Source organism: Dipodomys merriami, unplaced genomic scaffold (assembly GCF_024711535.1).
Source record: "Dipodomys merriami isolate MVZ:Mamm:240054 unplaced genomic scaffold, mDipMer1.0.p SCAF_211, whole genome shotgun sequence".
Classification (NCBI taxonomy): Eukaryota; Metazoa; Chordata; class Mammalia; order Rodentia; family Heteromyidae; genus Dipodomys; species Dipodomys merriami.
This window is the reverse complement of record NW_027203505.1, coordinates 462,192-472,641: the sequence shown is the minus strand read 5'-3', so window position 1 is coordinate 472,641 and position 10,450 is coordinate 462,192.

The following is a 10,450-nucleotide window of genomic DNA, read 5'->3' as shown; positions in this document are numbered from 1 at the left end:
TGCAGATGAGAACCTTGAGGCTCAGATATGTCCCCATGTCAGGGCCAAAATGATGTATGTACTGAACTCTAGTGAGTTTTCTCCTGCAGACAATTTTTTTGGTTTAATTTTCTTGGTCATGAACCTTGAACTCAGGGCCTATCCACTGACTCTTCACTGTTGGGCTCATGGTTAACACTGTACCAAGGGCACCCAAGGACACCCGTACAAAAGTGTTACAGTCTAGGCATCTGTGGCTGGTATCTGTCATCCTGCCTACTTTGACACATTTTTTTTCCTTCTCTGTAAAAATCCTGGGTCTCAGTATGAAGTATAATCCATATGCAAATATATCCATGTGATAAGATGCAATAAATGAAATAAATGTTATATATGTAATAATACAAAATAAAATAAATAATGAATAAATAAGGGTAATAAATGTCATATGCAGTAAGCCCATGTATGTAAAAAGATCACATATATGAATATTAATTTTTTCAGTGTTGGTGCTTAAGTTCAGGCCTGGAAACTGGTATGAAATTCTTGTCTTCAACAACAGTGAGCTTCCACTCTTCTGCAGTGTCACAGAGTTACCCAGACCCTGAGTTCAAATCCCAGGCCTGCCAGAAAAATGGAGCAAATTCCAAGTCACAGCCTTAATTTATTTTGTCCAGGCCCTGGGCTTGAACTCAGCTTGTGGCAATTCTGCCTCAGCTTTGATCACCCTAGATTGGGGTGCAGCCAATGGACCCACAGCACATCCTGAGATCCTAGGACCCGAGTTCAAATCTCGGGACTGATAAAAAAAGGAGAAGGGTAGGGAAGGTGGCTCAGTAGTAGAGTGCTTGCCTTGAATGCATAAGGCCCTGGGCTTGATTCCTCAACACCACATAAGCAGAAAAAGCTGTAAGTGTTGCTATTGCTCGTGGTAGAACACTATTCTTGAGTGAATAATTGAGGAACAGTGTCCAGACCCACATTTCTGGCCCCACAACCAACAAAAAATAAAAAAAAAAAGAAAGAGAGGGGGGGAAAAAGAAGAATAAGGCTAAAACTGGGAAGTTCCAGAAGGCGGTTTTACTTTGTTTTTTCCTTTGCATTGTGACCATCCTGGGTCTAAATGAAAGGGCCCGGAAAGAGTATGTGAGTTTACACTGCTGAAGTTTGGTGGGCTATCAGGCAAGCCATAGCCAAAACGAGCAACGTATGCCCAGGGTTCAAATCCCGGGACTGCCAACTACAAATGGCTGGAGAGCCTAAGAATCGCATTCTGACATACTTCTATATTAATGGAATGTTGTAAAAGTAACAATTACATTAGTAGCTAGTATTTGATTATATTTTAAAATTGTAAACAAAAATCATAGTACATTGACTATTTTTCAATTAATACTTTATTATATTTTCAACAATGAGAAATAAAGGAAGGAATAATTTAATTATGGATAATTGGTAGTAATATAGTATATGTAATTTAATAATATCTTTCTTATTTTATACATATAGGTATATATATAAGCTATGTATATATCTATTTCTACACTTGTCACTCCTGGGGCTCAGTGATAGAGTGCTTGCCGAGTATGTATGATGCCCTGGGTTCGTTTCCACACTATCTCATGCACAGAAAAAGCCAGAAGTGGTGCTGTTACTCAAGCACCAAATAAAAGTTAGAATGTTCTAACTGCAACTATACAAGACCAGGACTTTAAATACTTCATGACAGAGCAAGCTGGGAATCTGAATGAGACGGCTGCCATCTATCCAGACAGCCAGAGGTTAACAGCTGCAAACCAACTCTATCCAACCAGACGCTGCTGGCTCATCTCTAGCTGCTCAGGGGATGAGATCTGACACTGGTGGGTTGAAAACTCAGCCCTGGCAGGAAGTCTGTGAGACTCTGAGCTGTGGCTGAAAGTGGTAGAGCTCTAGCCTTGAGGAAAAGATCTTAGGACAGTACCCACAACCTATGAGTGCAATCCCTGGGTCTGATGATCCTTCCTCCCCTTCCTGCCCCCCACCCCCCGACTAACGACCCATCTAAACTATTAGATGTGAACTTGTGTGGTTCATGACATGTTTCTGAAGGAATGGTGATACTGATGAAAGCATCCTAATTCTAATGACAGCTTGTGGGATACAGCTATATGAAGAGTCCTTCCTGGGGTGCTAGGTCCTTCACGGAGTGCTGTGTGCTGAGTCGTTCACTGGGTGCTATGTGCTGACTCCTTCACGGGGTGTATTCTTTCATCTGATCCTTGTTAGAGCTCCACAAGTAAGATGATTGTGCAGGTGAGAAACTTGAGGCACAGATATTTCCTAAGGCAGTTCCAAATTTATGAATGTATTGAACTCTATTGACTTGTCTTCTGCAGACAATTGTTTTGGTTTAGTTTTCTCCATCATGAACCTTGAACTCAGAGCCTAGACTCTGATTTTCCTCTTATGCTCATGGGTAGTACTCTACCACGTGGAGCCAAGGACCCCCTTCTAGAAAAGTGTCATGTGTTAGGTGTCTTTACTTCAGTTCTATCATCCTGCCTGCTCAAGAAGCTGAGGATCTGGGTTCAAAATTATCCCCCACAAAAGGTCCCATGACACTATCATCTCCTATTCACCACTTAAAAACTTGAAGTGGAAGCTGGGTGCTGGTCACTCATGCCTGTCATGCTAGCTACTTACTCAGCAGGCTGAGAGCTCAGGATCATGGTCCAAAGCCAGCCTGAGCAGGAGATTCCTTGAGATGTTATCTCCAATGAACCACCAGAAAACCTGAATGTGCTCTGTAGCCCAAGTGGTAGAGCTCTCCACTTGAGCTGAAGAGCTGAGTGACAGCACCCAGGCCCAGACTTCAACTCCTCCAACTTACAAGAAAAGAAAGAATGAAACCTGAAGTGCAGTGCTGGGAATGGTTCTTAGGGGTAGAGTGCTTTGCATGTATGAAACCCTGGCTTTGAATTCTCAGTGGCACCTCACTAGAAAAAAAGTCTAAAGTGGTTCTGTGGCTCAAGTGGTAGAGTGCTATCCTTGTACAGGAGAAACTCGAGTACAGTGCTCAGGTCCTGAGTTCAAACTCCAGGACTATTATATGCACACAAATTACCTCCCCCTCCCCCAGATACCAGAAGTGAAACTGTGACATCAAAGGGTAAAGCACTGGGAAATAGGCCCTGAGAGGAGACTTGAGCTGGTACAGCTTCTTTCCAGGCTTTGCCTTTGTTTTGGGGATTTTAGAAAAAAAACTTTTTTTTTTTTTTTTTTTTGGTCAGTCGTGGGTCCTGAACTCTGGGCCTAGGCGCTATCCCTCAGCTCTTCAGTTCAAGGCTAGTGCTCTACCACTCAAGCCACAGTAACACTTCCGGCTTTTTTCTTTTTCTTTATGTGGTGCTGAGGAATCAAACCCAGGGCCTCATGGGTGCAAGGCAAGCACTCTACAACTAAGCCACCTCACCAGCCCAGAAAAAAAAAACTTTAAACAAGGTAAACTAGACCTTGGCTCCAACCAGGCCTGTTCCTGGAATGGAAAGAATGCCTCTAGGTCCCCCTCTCCTTAACAACCTAACTAACCTTGATTGTTGAGTGAAAGACTGACCCATAAAACAGATGGTTGTAATCTGACTCCAACTACCGGACACCACCTGCTTATGGTGGTAAACCCTGCCTTTCACACATGCTTACAGTAAACTCTGCCTATTAGCCACCTGTGTGTGGTCTGGTATGACCATGCAATCCTTTTGTTTGGTATGATCCCATTGGTCACCTGTGCATGACCAGGCTTGACCTCATGGATTTTGCCTTTAAAAACCAAAGAATGGGGGCTGCTCAGGGTGGCAGTATCAGATCCTTAGCCTGTGCTGTGGCCATGGCCAGTCAGTGTAGAAAACTTCTCAATACAGTAGCTTCTTTATTAACAACTTAGTTGTGGTGGGATCTGTCACTCCAGATGACTAGGTGGGTTTGCCTGCCTGAGTAGGGGACTTCCTATTACACGTTGAGCTTCTGTTCTGAGCTCATGGTCAGTACTCAGGCCCTGTGTTCAACCTGTAAACCTATCCACCCAAGGACCAACTAGGTGAGGTCAAAGGTTTCCAAACCTGATGAGCTCCACCAGCCCTACATAACGGAACATTGTGATTTGGCAAATGTGCTTAGATGTGATTTTGCAAATGTGCTTAGATGTAGCAAGCTTCCAAAAACCGAGGTAGGCACCGTTGCCAATAATGAATCACTGCATTAGGTTCAGCTCCCTAGTTGTCTGCCAGAAGGAATCTTGAATTAATTGTAGCAGTTTGTTTCAACACTGGAACACAGTCTAACAAAGACAGGATAAGTGCAGGGAACATGGCCTGCCACGGGAGGTGGCACAAATGAAGGCTTCCTCTCAAAACAGAGCACTGGGGAGAGAGATATCTTGGGGTCCAAACGGCTTTTTCTCCTGGTCTTCAGAGCCTGCCCACACTCACCATCACTAGTTAGCCTGGATAGAGTTGATACAGAGCTGTACAGGAGTTAGACCTTTTGTCTGCCTGTTCCAACAATGAGGCAGACTTCCTCCAGCAACCTGGGTGTGGAGAAACCCTCAGGCTACACTGTGAACAGGGAGGGGTGTCCTGGAACATGCACTGTCTTGAAAGCACCCTCTGTGCTATGAAATCATTCTATGCAAAGCAAATTTCCTAGCTGGGTGCCTTTCTTCACAGCGACTCTGGATGTTCACCAATAGAAATACATTCACACATACACAGACACAAGGAGTTACTGGCTGTATTTTTTTGGGGGGGTCAGGTCCTGTGGTTTGAACTGTGAGCTTAGACATTGTCCCTGAGCTCCTTTTGCACAAGGAAGCACTTTATTGTGCCTTAAACCATGATACATCATTAATTGAAGGCATAATTTAATGTCAAATAATTATTAGTAATATATTACATGTAATTTAATGATATATAGACATCTCACATTCTACATAAATATATTTATATATTTAAATAACCACTGGAATATACATATACATCTCTTTCTCTCTCCCTCTCTATGCCTATATATGTATTTGCAGCAATTATGCATCTATCTATTTATATATTGGCCACTCCTGGAGGTTAAACTTAGGTCCTGGGAACTCCCTGGCAGTGAATTTGTTTGAGGCTGCTGTGCTTACATTGATCCCTTGATGAATTGGCATTCCAGGCCCTGAGTTCAAATCCCAGCAGTGCCAAAGACAATAGGTGGGGTAAGAAACCAATGTTGACATGTTCTGCTGTCTGTGAAAATATGGTTTCCTAAGTACAATATGTAATACCTATGCAAATACATATATATGATGTATATTATAAATGTATATAAATATAATATTGCCATTCCTGGGTCTAGAATTCATGCCCAAGGAAATGCTCTTGACTTTCTTTTATTCAAGGAGGGTGAGCTTCCACTTCACCCACAGCAAAATAGAGTTACCCAGGCCCTGATTTCAAATCCCAGGTATGGCAGATAAAATGTCCCAAATTCCAAGCTAGGACCTTAACTTTTTTTGGGGGGGGAGCAGGCACGGGGCTTGAACTCAGGTCTTCACAACTCTGCCTCAGCCTAGATTACCCTAGGCTGGGGTGCAGCTTTTACACCCACAGATGATCCAAGGATCGTAAGACCCAATTTCAACTCCCAGCACTGGCTAACAAACAAACAAACAAACCAAAATGGAAGAGGAAAAACCAGAAAGTTTTAAACAACAGTTTTACCTTTGTTTCTTTTGCACAGTGACCATCCTGGGTCTCACTGACTTGGCTTGAAAATTGTACATGACTTTGCATGGCTGAGGCTGGTGGGCTGTCAGTGAAGCCTGAGGTTAATGCAGACAACTGGGCCCTGAGTTGGATCCTGGTACTCCCACATGCACATGGTTGAAGATCCTAGGAAACTGGTTCCTATTTTTAGGAACACTAAGAGAATGTTTCAAATGTGCTAATTGAATTACTAATTAACTAGTCTTTCTAATATAAGATTGTATACATTAAATATAGGTCATTGATTAATTTAATTAATACTTTATTAAGTCTTCTACCGTGATTAATTAATGGAGGAATAATTTTAGACCAAATAATTAGTAGCAATAGAATATATAAAAGTAAGATATAGACATCACTCTATATAGAGTTATACACTAGAATCTACATAAATGTCTATCTGTCTCTCTTTGTATATGTTTATAGATGCATATACATATGTAAATACACACACACTGCATTTTACACATCTATGTGTTTATATATTGGCCACTGCTAAGGCCAAATTTGACCGAAAATTCCATTTGCATAAGACAGGTGTGCTAACATGACCCTCACCCCATTCATGAAGTGGGCTTTCTAGGCCCTGAGTTCAAATCACAGAACTGCCAAAACTTAAGTAATCCTGGTGGAAGAAGCCAAATGTCCCACTTGTCTTCCTTATTGGTGAAAGTCCTGAGTCTCAGGAATGAGGTATAGTACATTGGCAAATCTATATCTTATGTAATAAGACGTAAAAAAAGTTATGTGTGTAATCATACTCACTAAAATACATAAGAAATAAATAAAACACAAAATAAAATGAATAATCACACTAACTGCAATATGCAGTAAACATATGTATGTAAATATGAATCCTGTATTTAAAATGCATACGAATATTATTATTGCATGCGCTAGGACTTGAATTCAGGCCCTGGGACAGGCCTGACTTTCTTGTGTACCAGCATGGTGTGCTTCCCCTTCTCCCACAGTGCTGTAGATGTATCTAGGCCCTGAGTTCAAATCCCAGGACTGGCAGAAAAGATGGCATGAATTCCAAGCCAAGCAGCCTCATAATTTTTAAAATATTTTAATGTGTTCATTTATTTATTTATTTATTTTTATTTTGTCAAGCACAGAGCTTGAACTCAGGGCATGGCAACTCTGCCTCAACATCGATCACTCCAGGCTGGGGTGCAGCCACTGGACCCACAGCCAAACCTGAGTTCCCGGGGCACAAATGCTCACAGGAATAATAAATACATAAAACAACACAGAAACAAAGAAGAAAAACCTGAAACTGGCAGATGGCTGCCAGTTTTACATTTCTTTTCGTTGCAAGGTGACCTTCCTGTGTCTGAATGACATGGTTGAAAAGTGTTGGAAACCTGGCATTGCTGAAGGCTGGAGGGCTACCAGGGAAGCCATAGGCCAACATGGCAACATAGGCCCTGGGTTCAAAGCTTGGTCCTGACCCCTACAAATGGTAGGAGATCCTAATAGTCTCATTCTTATTCATAGGAATACCGATGTAAGGTTATGAATGTCAAGGTTGAATAAGTTGTTCCTGAATGATGCCGATGGATTTTCATGAATATTTTTGACACATTAAAAGAATACTATTAATTACATGGATTCAATAGTTTTAATTAACAATTTAATTAACAATTCATTAAGGATGAAAACAATAATATAAATTACATAGAGGCATTAAAAATACCCAAATATTGGTAGGAATGTAGCCTATTTAACTGAATAATGTATAGACATCTCTGGCACTCTATAAAGATCTATATTTATTTGTGTACTACCATCTGCATATCAATCTGTTCTTATTTTGTCAACCCCTGTGGCTCCATCTCAGGTGCGGGAAACTGCTTGTCAGCTCCATATGCCCCAGGCTGGCGTACTGACACTCACCCATTCATGAATTGGGCCTTGTAGGTTGTGAGTTCAGATGCCAGCACTCACAACAATTGATTCATAGAGTAAGAAACCCTTGGTGACACAGGTTTTCCTTTGCTGTGAAAGTCCTGGATGTCAGGTGTGAAGTTTCATACATAGACAAATCTATCCTATGTAATAAACGTAATAAATAGTCCATGTGTAAGAACAGTCAATAAAATAAATGGTAAATAAATGAATAAAACAAAAATAAATGAATAGATACACTAAGCACAATATGGAGTCAATATATGGGGCTGAATCTCAGGGCCTGGGAATAACCTGGCAGCTGAATTGGCTAGAGGCTGCTGTGCTGGCAGCCACCCATAAAGGAATTGAGCCTTCTCGGCCCTGAGTTTAGATCCCAGCACTGCCAAAAATGTAATCATAGAGTGGGAAGCCGAGCGTGACACATGATTTTCTTTTCTTTCAAAGTGCTCAGTGTCAGGTAGGATGTATAATTTGGATGCAAATCAATATGTTGAGTAAGTAGAATGTCACAAAGGTAAAAGAAGTCATAGATGGAAGAATTGTCACTACAATAAATGATAAACAGATTGAATTAGTAATGAATCATTCTAGGATAAAATTAGATGCAGTAATTATAGGATGTGGATAAAGTTTAATTAATATTTTATTAAGTATTAACAGAATAAAAGTTTCATGGAGACATAAATACCTAATAATTGGTAGTAGCACATGATTCATAATTTAATAATATATAGACACCTGTCTCATTCTATAAAATATTTAATTATATGTATGGATGTATGTACATATATGATAAACAATAACAAAATATTGAGTATTGATTAATGCTTTATTAATTGTTAGCTGGGACACATCATTAAATGGAGTTATAATTTAATACCTAATAATTGATAACAATATTATCTATAATGTAATAATATAGACATCTCTCTTTTGTCTATATAATATTTATATAAAACAATCTATTTATACCTCCTTTACTCCTGGGGCTCTGTGATTGAGTGCTCCTCTAGTAAGCACAAAGCCCTGGATTCGATTCCTCAGTGCCACATAAGCAGAAAACCTGGAAGTTCTGCTGTCTTTCAATCAATTGAGTGCTAGCCTTGAGAACAAATGCTTAAGGACAGTGTCTAAGCCCTTACTCAAGCGCCACCAGTGCCACCAAAAAATGGTAGAATGTTCTAACTGCAATTATAGAAGAACAGGACTTCAAATACCACACCACGGAACAAGCTAGGAGTCTGGCACTGACAGTTGCCACCTACCTGACTTAGGCATATGTAAACAGCTGCAACTGAGCTCCACAGAAGCAGATGCTGCTGGCTTACCCCCACCATCCTGGCTGCTTGGGAGCTTTAAAACCAAGCTCTGGTAGGAAGTACGTGAGACTCTTGGAGATGTGGCTCTAAGTAGTAGAGCCTTAGCCTTGAGCAAATGTTATTAGAACAGTATCCCCATGCGTTGAGTTCAAGCCCTATGGGTAGCCTGCTCCCCCCCAAAAAAAACCCCACTAAACCATTAGATGTGAACTTGTGTGATTTGGGAAATGTTTCTCAAAGAATGGTGACACTGATGAAAGCAACCTAATTCTAATGACAGCTTGTGGAATAGTGCTATGTGCTGAGTCCTTCATAGGGTGCCCTGTGCTGAGTCTGGCATAGGGTGCTGTGTGCTAAGTTCTTCACAGGGTGAAGTGTGCTGAGTCCTGCATTGGGTGCTGGATGCTGAGTCTTCACAGGATGTTGTGTGCTGATTCCTTCAAAGAGTGCCATCTGCTGTGTCCTTCACAGAGTGCATTCTTTCATATGGTCCTTGTAAGAGCTACACAACTGAGATGATTATTCAGACAAGAATATGGAGATGCAGATATGTCCCCATGGCAGGGACAAAATTATATATTACTGAAGAGTGGGTGAGTTGTTTACTGCAGACAATTGTTTTGTTTTGTTTTTTCTCAGTCATGAACCTTGAACTCGCGGCATAGGCACTGACCCTTACCTCTTGGGCACATGGCTAGCACTCCACCATGTGGAGCCAAGGACCCCCTTGCAGTAGAGTGCCACAGTCTAGGGTTCTATAGCTGAGGTCTGTCAGCCTGCCTTCTCAGGAAGCTGAGATCTGAGAATCTGGCTTCCAAACTATGCCAGTCACAAAAGATCCCATGAGACTATTATCTCCAATTCACCACTAAGAAACCTGAAGTGGAAGCTGAATGCTTGTCACTCATGCTTGTCATCCTAGCTCCTAAGGAGGATGAGATCTGAGGATCATGGTTCAAAGGTAGACTGGGCAGGAAAGTCCTCGAGACATTTAGTTCCAATGAACCATGAGAAAACCTGAAATGGTGCTTTGGCTCAAGTGGTAGAGCACAAGACTTGAGGGACAGCACACAGGCCCAGACTTCAACTGCTACAACCAACCTGAAGAAGAGGGCTGGGAATGTGCCTAGGGGGAGAGTGCTTTGCATCTATGAAACTCTGGATTTGATTTCTCAGGTACACATCACTAGAAAAAAGCATGAAGTGTCTCTGTGGCTCAAGTGTGACAGGGCTATTCTTGTGCAAGCGAAGTTAGGTACAGTGCTCAGGTCCTGAGTTCAAGCTCCAGGACTGGTGTATGTGTACACGCTCGAACACACACACACCCACACACAGACCAGAAGTAAAAGCTGTGACACAAAATGGTAAAGCACTGGTCTCCTGCACTGAGCTAATGGTCAGCACCCAGGCCCTGTGTTCAACCCCAAAACTTTGCCATCCAGGGCTCAACTAGGA